The following is a 13844-nucleotide window of genomic DNA, read 5'->3' as shown; positions in this document are numbered from 1 at the left end:
CCTTCTGGCTCTGTAAGGGGGCCGGCGGCGCGGCTCTGGGACCCATCCAAGCTGGGCCTGTGATCGTCCCTCTGGAGCTAATGTCCAGTAGCCTAAGAAGCCCAATCCACTCTGCACGCAGGTGAGTTCGCTTCTTCTCCCCTTAGTCCCTCGATGCAGTGAGCCTGTTGCCAGCAGGTCTCACTGAAAATAAAAAACCTAAACTAAAACTTTCACTAAGAAGCTCAGGAGAGCCCCTAGTGTGCACCCTTCTCGTTCGGGCACAGAGATCTAACTGAGGCTTGGAGGAGGGTCATAGGGGGAGGAGCCAGTGCACACCAGATAGTCCTAAAGCTTTCTTTAGATGTGCCCAGTCTCCTGCGGAGCCGCTATTCCCCATGGTCCTTACGGAGTCCCCAGCATCCACTTAGGACGTTAGAGAAAATAAGATTTTACTCACCGGTAAATCTTTTTATCGTAGTTCGTAGTGGATGCTGGGCGCCCGTCCCCAGTGCGGACTTTCTGCAATACGTGTATATAGTTATTGCTTAATAAAGGGTTATGTTATATTGGCATCCTTTGGTTGATGCTATGTTGTTTGTTCATACTGTTAACTGGGTAAGGTTATCACAAGTTATACGGTGTGATTGGTGTGGCTGGTATGAGTCTTACCCTGGATTCTAAAATCCTTTTCTTGTAATGTCAGCTCTTCCGGGCACAGTTTCCTTAACTGAGGTCTGGAGGAGGGGCATAGAGGGAGGAGCCAGTGCACACCAGGTAGTACTAAATCTTTCTTTAGAGTGCCCAGTCTCCTGCGGAGCCCGTCTATTCCCCAGGGTCCTTACGGAGTCCCCAGCATCCACTACGGACTACGAGAAAAAGATTTACCGGTGAGTAAAATCTTATTTTCCTTCTGTCTCATCTTCCTGCTCTTTACTTTCTGAATCATTTTCTGCCAATCACATGGCGTGCTGTAGGCAACGCAAGGGGCGGATTGGCCCACCAGGACAGGTTCCGATGGGCCGGTCCCATATCGCCCTCAGCCAGGCCGATTCACACTCAGGCTGGGCTGGCTCATACTACTTCCAGTACTTGCGGTTCATTGGAAAGCAATCCGGAAATTAGGCTAGCGGGCACTTCCACGTGCCACTAGCTGTGAAAAGTGGTGAAGCTGGTCTACCAACGGGGGGCATGGAGAAAGTTAACCAGCCCAGCAGCATCCTCTCTCTGGCCCCGGCCTAAGGTCTCTTCAATGAGTCCAGCCTGGGAGCAGCAGCATAGCAATGGTCGGAGCCAGGTTCATTACATCCACCGTAGCTCCCGCACTCTCACTGAACTGGCCAGAGCGGCAACTGAACACTGAAGGGGACCCATCAGAGAGTTATTTTTAATTACATTATTTGCATTATTATTATTATTATTATTATTATTATTATTATTATTATTATTATTATTATCCTTTATTTATATGGCAGACAGCGTGCCCTTGTTACACATAGCGGCAGACAGCGTACACTTTTTACACATAACGGCAGACAGCGTCCCCTTTTTACACATTACGGCAGACAGCGTGCCCTTGTTACACATTACGGCAGACAGCGTCCCCCTTTTTACACATTACGGCAGGCAGACTCCCCCTTTTTACACATAGCGGCAGGCAGATTTCCCATTTTTACACCTAGCGGCAGGCAGTCCCCCCTTTTTACACATTAGGGCAGGCAGATTCCCCCTTTTTACACATAGCGGAAGGCAGATTCCCCATTTTTACACATTACGTCAGGCAGTCCCCCCTTTTTACACATTGCGGCAGGCAGATTCCCCATTTTTACACATTACGTCAGGCAGTCCCCCCTTTTTACACATTACGGCAGGCAGATTCCCCATTTTTACACATTGCGGCAGGCAGATTCCCCAGTTTTACACATTACGTCAGGAAGTCCCCCCTTTTTACACATTACGGCAGGCAGATTACCCCTTTTTACACATTGCGGCAGGCAGATTCACCCTTTTTACACATAGTGGCAGGCAGTCCCCCATTTTTACACATAGCAGCAGGCAGTCCCCCATTTTTACACATAGCGGCAGGCAGTCCCAACAAAGAAAGAAAGAAAGAGACAGAAAGAAAGAATTCAAGAAAGAATTCAAGAAAGAAAAAAGAAAGAAAGAAAGAAAGAAAGAAAGAAAGAAAGAAAGAAAGAAAGAAAGAAAGAAAGAAAGAAAGAATGAATTATACTTACCCTCTCCGCTGGCTCAGGCTCCTCGGTGCAGCGTCAGACGATTCCATTTCCCGGGCAGTAGAGAAGGAGGAGGAGGGAGGTGGAGGAGGGAGCCGCAGCAGCGCTTTGTTACTGGTGGAGGCGCTGCTGCTGCTGCTGCTGCCCCTCTGCTTCACTATAGGCTGTTCTCGGAAGACAGCCTATAGTGAAGCAGAGGAGCAGCAGCAGCAGCGCCTCCACCAGTAACAAAGCGCTGCTGCGGCTCCCTCCTTCACCTCCCTCCTCCTCCTTCCCCCGTCCGTGCCGCTGCTCCTCTCCTCGCCGGGCGGCTGTGCGCTGCGGGCAGCGGTTGCCTGCAGCACACAGCGGCATGTAATGAGTCAGTTTGACTCATTACATGCTTGGGCCCCTGGACAGAGGCGGGCCCCAGTGCAACGCACTGCTTGCACTGCCGGTAGTTCCGCCTCTGGCTCACAGTGCAGTTGCGCTGTGGGCAATGCACCACAGGCACACAGGTAGTTACGGCCCTGCTCGAACATATAACATGTATATCCAAGAACGACGCTCGGAGACAAATATTAGTCAAATATACTTCATGTTGGCTAGTATTTGTCTCCAAGTGCCATTCCTGGATGGGGGATATATATATATATGCAGACCACCCATATGCATCTTACACATGTATACATTTTTACAATGTGTTGAATAAGTAGAGGTGTATTCTTCCAAGGTAGATGCTAGAATCAAGTGGGCTAAGGGACCTTTTCTGTCTGGGGGAGGAGCCACGACTCAAGGGGGAGGAGCTAGGCCAGCGGGATAGTTCCTCTACTATCCACACCAACAACTATTATCTTTAGTAATCAGGTAGCGAGCGAAGCGGAGCGGAGCGAGCCACCGAGCCCAAAGCGTGGCGAGCGAAGCGAGCCCGCGAGGGTACTTTTCGGTACCCTGTTCGCCCATAGCTCCTCCCCCTGGTGACATGTCTCCTCCCCTAGATACGTCAGAAGGTCCCTTCTCCCACTCCGATATAGAATCAACCGTATTCCCAACGTGGCAACCCCCAAACACACACACACACAAACTGCAAACTACCCCCTCCCATGCACTCTGTAGGACTGCCCTTTCCTCCACACACACTCAGACTGAAAACTGACTCCCCCACAACTCAGACACACACTAACTCAAGACTGTCACTTCCCCCACACAGACACACAATAACTCCAGACTGTCACTTCCCCCACACAGACACACAATAACTGCAGACTGTCACTTCCCCCACAGACACACAATAACTGCAGACTGTCACTTCCCCCACACAGACACACAATGACTGCAGACTGTCACATTTTTCACTCAGACACACACTTCCTGCCCAACCACAGGGTTCACCCTCACTCTCTCACTAGACTGACCTTTAATTAGAGCTGATGAGTCACTGCTCGACACAGCACCGACTGTGGCTGTGAGAGACTCCTCCAGACTGCCACTGTAGTGTACATACAGTACAAGCTGAAGTAGGGGCAGAGGAGACAGGACGCTCCGCTTTACAGTAGCAGGAGAGGAGCTGGCTGCTGCAGTAGGATGTGCGCAACAGCTCCCCCTCTCAGTCACCTTCCGTCATTACACTGCACAGAGAGCTCTTAATCAGAGCTCTCGGAAGTTCTGCTGTTTAGTGCTGCGGCGGGTCCTAGTGCCCGCCGGCTCTAATATTCCTGACGGAGACAGCAGTGGAGTGCTGCTGCTGCTCACGTTTGGAGAAATAAAAGTGCTAAAAATGACGGGGGGGGGGGGGGGGGGGGGCACGTGCCTGTGTGCCCCTCCCCTGGATCCGCCACTGGGTGGCTACGTATGTAATGCGGTGGCTACGTATGTAATGTGGTGGCTATGTAGGTAATGTGGTGCAGTTTGTGTAATGAGGTGCTATACGTGTAATGTGGTGCTATTCGTATAATGTGGTGCTGTACGTGTAGTGCGGTGCTAAACCTGTAATAATAAGATTTTAGACCTACCGGTAAATCTTTTTCTCCTAGTCCGTAGAGGATGTTGGAGACTCCGTAAGGACCATGGGGAATAGCCGGGCGCCGCAGGAGACATGGGCACTATAAATAAACTTTAGAATGGGTGTGCACTGGCTCCTCCCTCCATGCCCCTCCTCCAGACCTCAGCTAGAGAAACTGTGCCCAGAGGAGACGGACAGTACGAGGAAAGGATTTTGTTAATCCAAGGGCAAGATTCACACCAGCACACACCAACCACACCGTATAACCTGGAATATACGAACCAGTCAACAGTATGAAACAGAACAGCATCAGTCAAAGACTGAACAAAACTGTAACATAACCCTTATGCAAGCAAATAACTATATACAAGTCTTGTAGAATGTTGTCCGCACTGGGACGGGCGCCCAGCATCCTCTATGGACTAGGAGAAAAAGATTTACCGGTAGGTTTATGTTATGCACACCAGTGCCAGCAGGAATGTACTGGTGTCTGAACGGAGAGGGATGCAAAACAAATGAACTCACAGACAGACTGGGGAATATGACATTACATACATAGAAGGTGATAGGGTAACAAAATAAACACAAAGTGAACAGAGAAGCCCAAAGGCTAAGAAACTGGGTGTCTCCCTAGTATTAGGAATGCTCAGATGGAAAAAAGCGAGATGTTGTGATTTAATACGTAGAGAACCCGAAATGCTGTTGCTAAGGGCAACAGCAAAACCCTAAAGGGTTACCAACGGGTGTGGCAGTAAACTCCTTGGTCAGAGATGGAATAATAGACACAAGGAGAGTCTCCACAATCCTAGTCCTCACTTGCAGTGCACTGGTTCAGCTTACTGCCACTAAACTGACACCTGAACACCTTGCACAGTGAGAAAGGATTTTGGCAGGCAAGTCTGAGAATACAGCCGCAAACTTGCTAGGTTCACAGAGTAGCAAAAGAACCCCAGCAGGTTAAACGACTGTCTCCAGTCTTACTGCTAGGTCTGGATTGGCAGAGTGTAATACCAAATCCCAAGGCCTATTTGCAGTAAGCAACAAACATATACAAAGTTTACACAGTACTAGCTAGCTTTCAGGAACTGACTAACCAACAAAGATTCAGCAGCATCTGCCTAACCTGAGAAGAGGGTTTATATAGCAGGTGCTGTCCACGCCCCACTCAGACCTCACAGACTGTGAGCACAAAAACCAGCACCGGATCCCCTGCCGTGCACAGAGCCTGTAACCACTGCACAGCAAAAGACCCGAACCGGAGTATCAGCTACGCTCAGGTTACTCCGCTAGCACTTGTCTCCCGGTTGCCATGACGACGTGGCAGCACAGAGCAGGAGACCCTAACAGTACCCCCCCTCTGACGAGGGGTCAAAGAACCCCTACCACCGGGTTTATCGGGGAACTGCGAGAAGAAAGAGCGTAACAGTCTGGGGGCATGAAGATCACAACTGCGCACCCACGACCGCTCCTCCGGGCCATACCCCTTCCAGTGCACCAAAAATGACAGCCGACCCCGAACCATCTTGGAGTCAAGAATCCTTTCAACAACAAACTCCCTCTGGCCACGTATCAGAAGAGGGGAAGGTCTTCCACTGGAAGAAGGATTACTAATCGCCCGTTTTAAAAGGGAACAATGAAATGTTTTATTGATACCCAAAGAACGGGGTAGATCTAACTGAAATGCCACCGGATTGATAACCCTAGTGATCTTATAAGGACCGATGAACCGGGGGCCTAACTTATGAGATAGCTGTCTCAACTTCAAATTCTTGGTAGACAACCAGACGAATTCTCCTAATTTGAAGCTGCAGGGTCTTTTCCGCTTATCAAAAACCCTTTTGGTCACTAATGACACAGACACAAGGGCTTTCTTCACTTTCCTCCAAATACCTCTAAGGACCGAAACCACAGAGGAACCACCAGGCGTGGAGTCCTGGGGGTCAAAAGAATTGGCCTTAGGATGATGCCCATACACATAAAGGAAGGGAGAGATCCCTGTAGCAGAGTGAGCCGCGTTGTTATAGGCAAACTCCGCCATGGACAGATGAGCAACCCAGTCAGTCTGACACTTGGAGACATAACACCTGAGGAACTGCTCCAAGGACTGGTTCACCCTTCCAGTCTGCCCATTAGACTGCGGATGGTAGCCTGATGACAAGCTGACAGAAATCTGGAGATCGGAACAAAATGCCATCCAGAATTTGGCCACAAACTGGGATCCGCGGTCAGAGACCACATCAAGTGGCAACCCGTGGAGGCGCACAACATGCAGCATAAATAATTCAGACAGGCGTCTGGCCGATGGCAGCCCAACCAATGGAACGAAGTGCGCCATCTTCGAAAACCTGTCAACGACAACCCAGATGGCTGTCATCCCCGAGGATTTGGGTAAGTCCACCACAAAATCCATTGAAATGTGGGTCCATGGCTTAGATGGAATAGAGAGTGGATGTAATGGGCCAACAGGAACCCCTCTAGGAGTCTTATTTCGGGCACAGATGTCACATGCCCGAACCCACTGATCCACATCCCTAGCCACCGAGGGCCACCACACCGCCCTAGATAGCAACTCCCGAGTTCTGGCAATACCCGGGTGACCTGCCGACTTCTTAGCATGGAATTCCAGGAACACCCGCTGTCTTAACCTAGGAGGCACAAACAAAAGACCTATCGGAAGGTCTGGAGGAGCCTGCTCCTGTGCTCTAAGGACTAATGACAAGAGGTCCTGGGTAATGCCCACTTTAATACATGATGGGGACACAATGGGCAATGGCTCCTCGGTGGTCTCCTGGATTGGAGCAAAACTCAGCGAGAGCGCATCAGCCTTGATGTTTTTTGACCCAGGGCGATATGTTATCAAAAAATTAAAGCGAGCAAAAAACAAAGCCAATCGTGCCTGCCTGGCATTGAGGCGCTTCGCTGACTCTAAATATGCCAAATTCTTATGGTCGGTGAGAATTGAGACCACAAACTTAGCCCCCTCAAGCCAGTGTCTCCACTCCTCGAGTGCATCCTTAATAGCCAACAATTCCCGGTTACCCACATCATAATTCATCTCGGCAGGCGAAAATTTACGGGAAAAGTAAGCACAGGGATGAAGGCGATTATCAGACACCCCCATCTGAGAGAGCACTGCCCCAATACCCATCTCAGAGGCATCCACCTCCACCACAAAAGGACGCTCTGGATCTGGGTGTCGCAGCACCTTGGCCGAGACAAATGCCCTTTTGAGATGGGCAAAAGCCGCTTTGGCCTCACAAGACCAGTGAGCAACATCTGCCCCTTTCTTAGTGAGTGCCACCAAGGGCGCCACTATAGACGAAAATCCAGCGATAAATCGTCTATAAAAATTCGCAAAGCCCAGGAAACGCTGAAGCGCCTTCAAACTAGTGGGCTGCACCCAATCCAGGACTGCCTGTACCTTGGAACCCTCCATTTGGAAACCTTCTGGGGAGATAATATATCCTAGAAATGCGATTTGCTGAACTTCAAATTCGCACTTCTCCAGCTTTGCCCCAAGCCGGTGGTCTCTGAGTTTCTGGAGGACTAAGCGTACATGCTTCCGATGTTCCTCCAGGGAATGGGAGAAGATTAGGATGTCATCTAAGTATACAACTAAGAATCTATCCAAATATTCCCTGAGCACATCGTTCATGAAGTCCTGGAAGACTGCCGGGGCATTACAGAGCCCAAAAGGCATCACCAAATATTCATAATGCCCTGAGTGGGTATTAAAGGCAGTCTTCCATTCATCCCCCTCTCTTATTCGGATTAGATTGTACGCACCGCGTAGGTCAATCTTAGAAAAAATGGTGGCAGTACGAAGCTGGTCAAACAAGACCGAAATGAGAGGCAGTGGGTACGAGTTTTTAATCGTGATACGGTTCAATTCCCTGAAGTCGATGCAGGGTCGCAACGAACCGTCCTTTTTACCCACGAAGAAGAACCCCGACCCAACTGGAGACTGTGAAGGTCTGATAAATCCCTTAGCCAAGTTCTCCTGAATGTACTCTGCCATAGCCTGAGTCTCAGGACATGACAGGGAGTACAACCTGCTCTTGGGAAGCTTAGCATTCGGCAACAAATCAATGGCACAGTCATAGGGGCGATGGGGAGGTAGTACCTCTGCAACTCTTTAGGAGAACACGTCCGCAAAATCTGCATAACATCCTGGCAATCCTGGCAAACTTAGCTGCGAAAGCCTGACTGGAAGGCTCAAGCAACTCCTGAAACAATCAGTACCCCAACTAAGAATATCCCCAGAGACCCAGTCAAATTGAGGATTGTGGGCCCTTAACCAGGGTAACCCCAACACCAATGGGGCAAAAGTACAGACAGTCACATAAAAGGACAATTTTTCAGAGTGTGTGGCTCCAATAAACAAAGAAATCTGGCTAGTGCAAGAGGTAATTTCACCCTGGGATAATGGTTCCCCGTTTAACCCACAAATCTCAATTTCCGATGCCAAGGGTACTAAGGGAACAGAGTGTTTCAAGGCGAATTGGCGGTCCATAAAAACCCCGTCGGCCCCACTGTCCACAAAGGCCTCAGTCTTGACAGTTTGACCGAGGATCTTCAAGGTCACCGGAATGATAAAAGTCTTCTTGGGAAATTCTGACTTCTGGCCTGACAGGATATTTCCCATCACCCTCAGGCCCTGAAGTTTTCAGGCTTTTCTGGGCATGATACTACCACATGACCTTTATCCCCACAGTACAAACATAACCCCTGCTGTCTCCTCCGCGTCTTCTCACGCGAGGAGAGGCGGGTAGCCCCAATCTGCATAGGCTCCTCGGAAAATTCCTCAGAGTCTGAGGTTCCCTTGGGAAAGAAGGAAACCTCGGTCTCCCTTTCAAGCCTGCGCTCTCTCAGCCGTCTATCCACCCGAATGGATAACTGCATGAGCTGATCCAAGCTATCAGGCAAGGGATATTGTACCAGTTGGTCTTTTAACTGGTTAGAAAGACCTCTTCGGTACTGGTGTCTCAGGGCTGGGTCATTCCACTGGGTATCATGGGCCAACCTCCGAAACTCCGTACAATAAACCTCAACTGGCCTTCGCCCTTGCTTAAGGATCGAAATCTGAGCCTCGGCTGAGGCCGTCTTGTCAGGGTCATCATACAACATGCCCAGTGCCGTAAAAAAAGCATCAACACTTTTAAGCGACGGACAGTCAGGCTGCAACCCATATGCCCAGACCTGTGGGTCTCCTTGTAGCAAGGAAATCACTATGCCCACCCGCTGAATCTCCGACCCAGAAGACTGAGGCCTAAGCTGGAAATATAGCTTGCAGCTCTCCTTGAAACAAAAGAACTGCGAGCGATCTCCAGAAAAACGATCCGGGAGATTTACTTTCGGCTCCTTAACCCCTGAAGGCACTGCTGCTGCGGGAGCTCCGCCAGCGGCCTGCGAGGTGTGCATTTTAATGGACAAATCATTAAATTGTCGAGTCAGGACCTGCACCTGATCGACCACCTGTTGCAAAGTATTTTGAGGGGTATGCTCCATATTCCCACAAAATTTTAACAGGAGTATTAGGCTGCTGAATATGTTATGCACACCAGTGCCAGCAGGAATGTACTGGTGTCTGAACGGAGAGGGATGCAAAACAAATGAACTCACAGACAGACTGGGGAATATGACATTACATACATAGAAGGTGATAGGGTAACAAAATAAACACAAAGTGAACAGAGAAGCCCAAAGGCTAAGAAACTGGGTGTCTCCCTAGTATTAGGAATGCTCAGATGGAAAGAAGCGAGATGTTGTGATTTAATTTTAATACGTAGAGAACCCGAAATGCTGTTGCTAAGGGCAACAGCAAAACCCTAAAGGGTTACCAACGGGTGTGGCAGTAAACTCCTTGGTCAGAGATGGAATAATAGACACAAGGAGAGTCTCCACAATCCTAGTCCTCACTTGCAGTGCACTGGTTCAGCTTACTGCCACTAAACTGACACCTGAACACCTTGCACAGTGAGAAAGGATTTTGGCAGGCAAGTCTGAGAATACAGCCGCAAACTTGCTAGGTTCACAGAGTAGCAAAAGAACCCCAGCAGGTTAAACGACTGACTCCAGTCTTACTGCTAGGTCTGGATTGGTAGAGTGTAATACCAAATCCCAAGGCCTATTTGCAGTAAGCAACAAACAAATACAAAGTTTACACAGTACTAGCTAGCTTTCAGGAACTGACTCTGCCTAACCTGAGAAGAGGGTTTATATAGCAGGTGCTGTCCACGCCCCACTCAGACCTCAGACTGTGAGCACAAAAACCAGCACCGGATCCCCTGCCATGCACAGAGCCTGTAACCACTGCACAGCAAAAGACCCGAACCGGAGTATCAGCTACGCTCAGGTTACTCCGCTAGCACTTGTCTCCCGGTTGCCATGACGACGTGGCAGCACAGAGCAGGAGACCCTAACAGTTTAAAATCTTATTTTTTCTTACGTCCTAGAGGATGCTGGGGACTCCGTAAGGACCATGGGGATTATACCAAAGCTCCCAAACGGGCGGGTGAGTGCAGATGACTCTGCAGCACCGATTGAGAAAAAACATGAGGTCCTCCTCAGCCAGGGTATCAAACTTGTAGAATTTAGCAAAAGTGTTTGAACCCGACCAAGTCGCCGCTCGGCAAAGCTGTAAAGCCGAGACGCCTCGGGCAGCCGCCCAAGAAGATCCCACCTTCCCAGTGGAATGGGCCTTCACCGAAGTAGGTAACGGCAATCCAGCCGTAGAATGAGCCTGCTGAATCGTGTTACAGATCCAGCGAGCAATAGTCTGCTTAGAAGCAGGAGCGCCAACCTTGTTGGCTGCATACAGGACAAACAGAGCTTCTGTTTTCCTAATTCGAGCCATCCTGGCTACGTAAATTTTTAAGGCCCTGACTACATCCAGGGAGTTGGAATCCTCCAAATCTCCCGTAGCCACAGGCACCACAATAGGTTGGTTCATATGAAAAGAGGAAACCACCTTACGCAAAAATTGAGAACGAGTTCGCAACTCAGCTCTGTCCACATGGAAAATCAGATAGGGGCTTTTGTGAGATAAAGCCGCCAACTCAGACACTCGCCTTGCAGACGCCAAAGCCAACAACATAACCACTTTCCAAGTGAGATATTTTAATTCCACGGTTTGAAGAGGCTCAAACCAATGAGACTTAAGGAACTGTAACACCACGTTAAGGTCCCATGGTGCCACTGGGGGCACAAAAGGAGGCTGGATATGCAGCACTCCCTTCACAAAAGTCTGGACTTCTGGTAGAGAAGCCAATTCCTTCTGAAAGAAAATAGACAGGGCCGAAATCTGTACCTAAATGGAACCTAATGTTAGGCCCAAATTCACTCCAGTCTGTAGGAAGTGGAGAAAACGGCCCAGATGGAATTCCTCCGAAGGAGCATTCTTGGTCTCACACCAAGACACATACTTCCTCCAGATACGGTGATAATGTTTCGCTGTCACCTCCTTCCTAGCCCTTATCAGAGTAGGAATGACCTCATCCGGAATGCCCTTGTCAGCTAGGATCCGGCGTTCAACCGCCATGCCATCAAACGTAGCCGCGGTAAGTCTTGGAACAGACAGGGCCCCTGTTGCAACAGGTCTTCTCTGAGAGGAAGAGGCCACGGATCTTCTGTGAGCATTTCCTGTAGCTCCGGATACCAGGCCCTTCGAGGCCAATCTGGAACAATGAGAATTGCCTGTACTCCTTTTTGTCTTATGATTCTCAATATTTTTGAGATGAGAGGAAGAGGAGGGAACACATAGACCGACTGGAACACCCACAGGGTCACTAGGGCATCCACCGCTACCGCCTGAGGGTCCCTTGACCTGTCACAATACCTCGGGAGCTTTTTGTTGAGGCGTGACGCCATCATGTCTATTTGAGGCAGTCCCCACTGACTTGCAATCAATGCAAAGACTTCTTGATGAAGTCCCCACTCTCCTGGATGGAGATCGTGTCTGCTGAGGAAGTCTGCTTCCCAGTTGTCCACTCCCGGAATGAAGACTGCTGTCAGAGCGCTTACATGATTTTCCGCCCAGCGAAGAATTCTGGTGGCTTCTGCATTGCCACTCTGCTCCTTGTTCCGCCTTAGTGGTTTACATGAGCCACAGCCGTGACGTTGTCTGACTGAATCAGAACTGGTAGGTCGCGAAGAAAAGTCTCCGCTTGACGTAGGTCGTTGTATATGGCCATTAATTCCAGTACGTTGATGTGCAGACAAGCCTCCTGTCTTGACCACAGACCCTGGAAGTTTCTTCCCTGTGTGACTGATCCCCAGCCTCGGAGGCTCGCGTCCGTGGTCACCAGAACCCAGTCCTGAATGCCGAACCTGCGACCCTCTAGAAGGTGAGCACTCTGCAGCCACCACAAGAGAGATACCCTGGCCCTGGAGGACAGGCTGATCATCTGATGAATATGTAGATGTGACCCGGACCACTTGTCCAGAAGGTCCCACTGAAAAGTCCTTGCATGGAACCTGCCGAATGGAATGGCCTCGTAAGACGCCACCATCTTTCCCAGAACTCGAGTGCATTGATGGACCGACACCCTTTTTGGCTTTAACAGGTCCCTGACCACGGTCTGGAGTTCCTGGGCCTTTTCCATCGGGAGAAAAACACTTTTTTGTTCCGTATCCAGAATCATGCCTAAGAAAGGCAAACGGGTTGTTGGAACCAACTGAGACTTTGGTAGATTGAGAATCCAGCCGTGCTGTTGCAACACCCTCAGGGAGAGTGACATGCTATTCAGCAACTGTTCTCTCGATCTCGCTTTTATTAGGAGATCGTCCAAGTACGGGATAATTGTGACACCCTGCTTGCGCAGGAGCACCATTATTTCCGCCATTACCTTGGTGAAAATCCTCGGGGGCCGTGGAAAGCCCAAACGGCAACGTCTGAAATTGGTAATGACAATCCTGTACAGCAAATCTCAGGAACGCCTGATGAGGAGGATATATGGGGACATGAAGGTATGCATCCTTTATGTCCAGGGACACCATATAATCCCCCCCCCCCTCCAGGCTGGCGATGACCGCTCTGAGCGATTCCATCTTGAATTTGAACCTTTTCAAGTATAGGTTTAAGGATTTTAAATTCAGAATGGGTCTGACCAAACCATTCGGTTTTGGTACCACAAACAGGGTTGAGTAGTACCCTGTCCCCTGTTGAAGCAGGGGCACCTGGACCACCACTTGTTGAAGACACAGCTTTTGAATTGCCTTTAAAACTACTTCCCTCTCCGGGGAAGAAGCTGGTAGGGCCGATTTGAAAAACCGGCGAGGAGCCACCTCTTCGAATTCCAGCTTGTAACCCTGGGAAACAATGTCTATTGCCCAGGGATCCACCTGTGATTTAATCCAGACGTGGCTGAAAAGTCGAAGACGTGCCCCCACTGAGTCCCAGCGTCATGCGGTGGATTTTGTAGAAGCCGGAGAGGACTTCTGTTCCTGGGAACTAGCTGTAGTTGGGAGCTTTTTCCCTCTACCCTTACCTCTGGCGAGAAAGGAAGATCCCCGCACTCTCTTGGATTTATGCGACCGAAAGGACTGCATCTGATAATGTGGCGTTTTCTTTTGCTGTGAGGAAACATAAGGTAAAAAAGTGGATTTACCTGCAGTAGCTGTGGAAACCAGGTCCGTGAGACCGTCCCCAA

General features: G+C 49.7%; 1 protein-coding gene across 3 annotated transcripts in view; it reads right to left on the bottom strand.

The window, feature by feature from the left end:
- GPHA2 (glycoprotein hormone subunit alpha 2) overlaps nucleotides 1-13844 on the bottom strand; it is a 289765-nt gene that overhangs the window by 157788 nt on the left and 118133 nt on the right. Inside the window, exon 1 of one of the 3 annotated variants that reach the window (XM_063946135.1) lies at nucleotides 3608-3778. The exons of the other annotated variants lie outside the window; for them this stretch is intronic. The gene's annotated coding sequence lies outside the window, so the exon portion shown is untranslated. Of the gene's footprint in view, nucleotides 1-3607; nucleotides 3779-13844 lie in introns of those variants that run through there. 3 annotated transcript variants of the gene reach the window in all.

Source organism: Pseudophryne corroboree, chromosome 11, assembly GCF_028390025.1.
Source record: "Pseudophryne corroboree isolate aPseCor3 chromosome 11, aPseCor3.hap2, whole genome shotgun sequence".
NCBI classification, from domain to species: domain Eukaryota; kingdom Metazoa; phylum Chordata; class Amphibia; order Anura; family Myobatrachidae; genus Pseudophryne; species Pseudophryne corroboree.
Note: the sequence above shows the minus strand (reverse complement) of the source record. Positions and strands in the feature narration are given on the sequence as shown.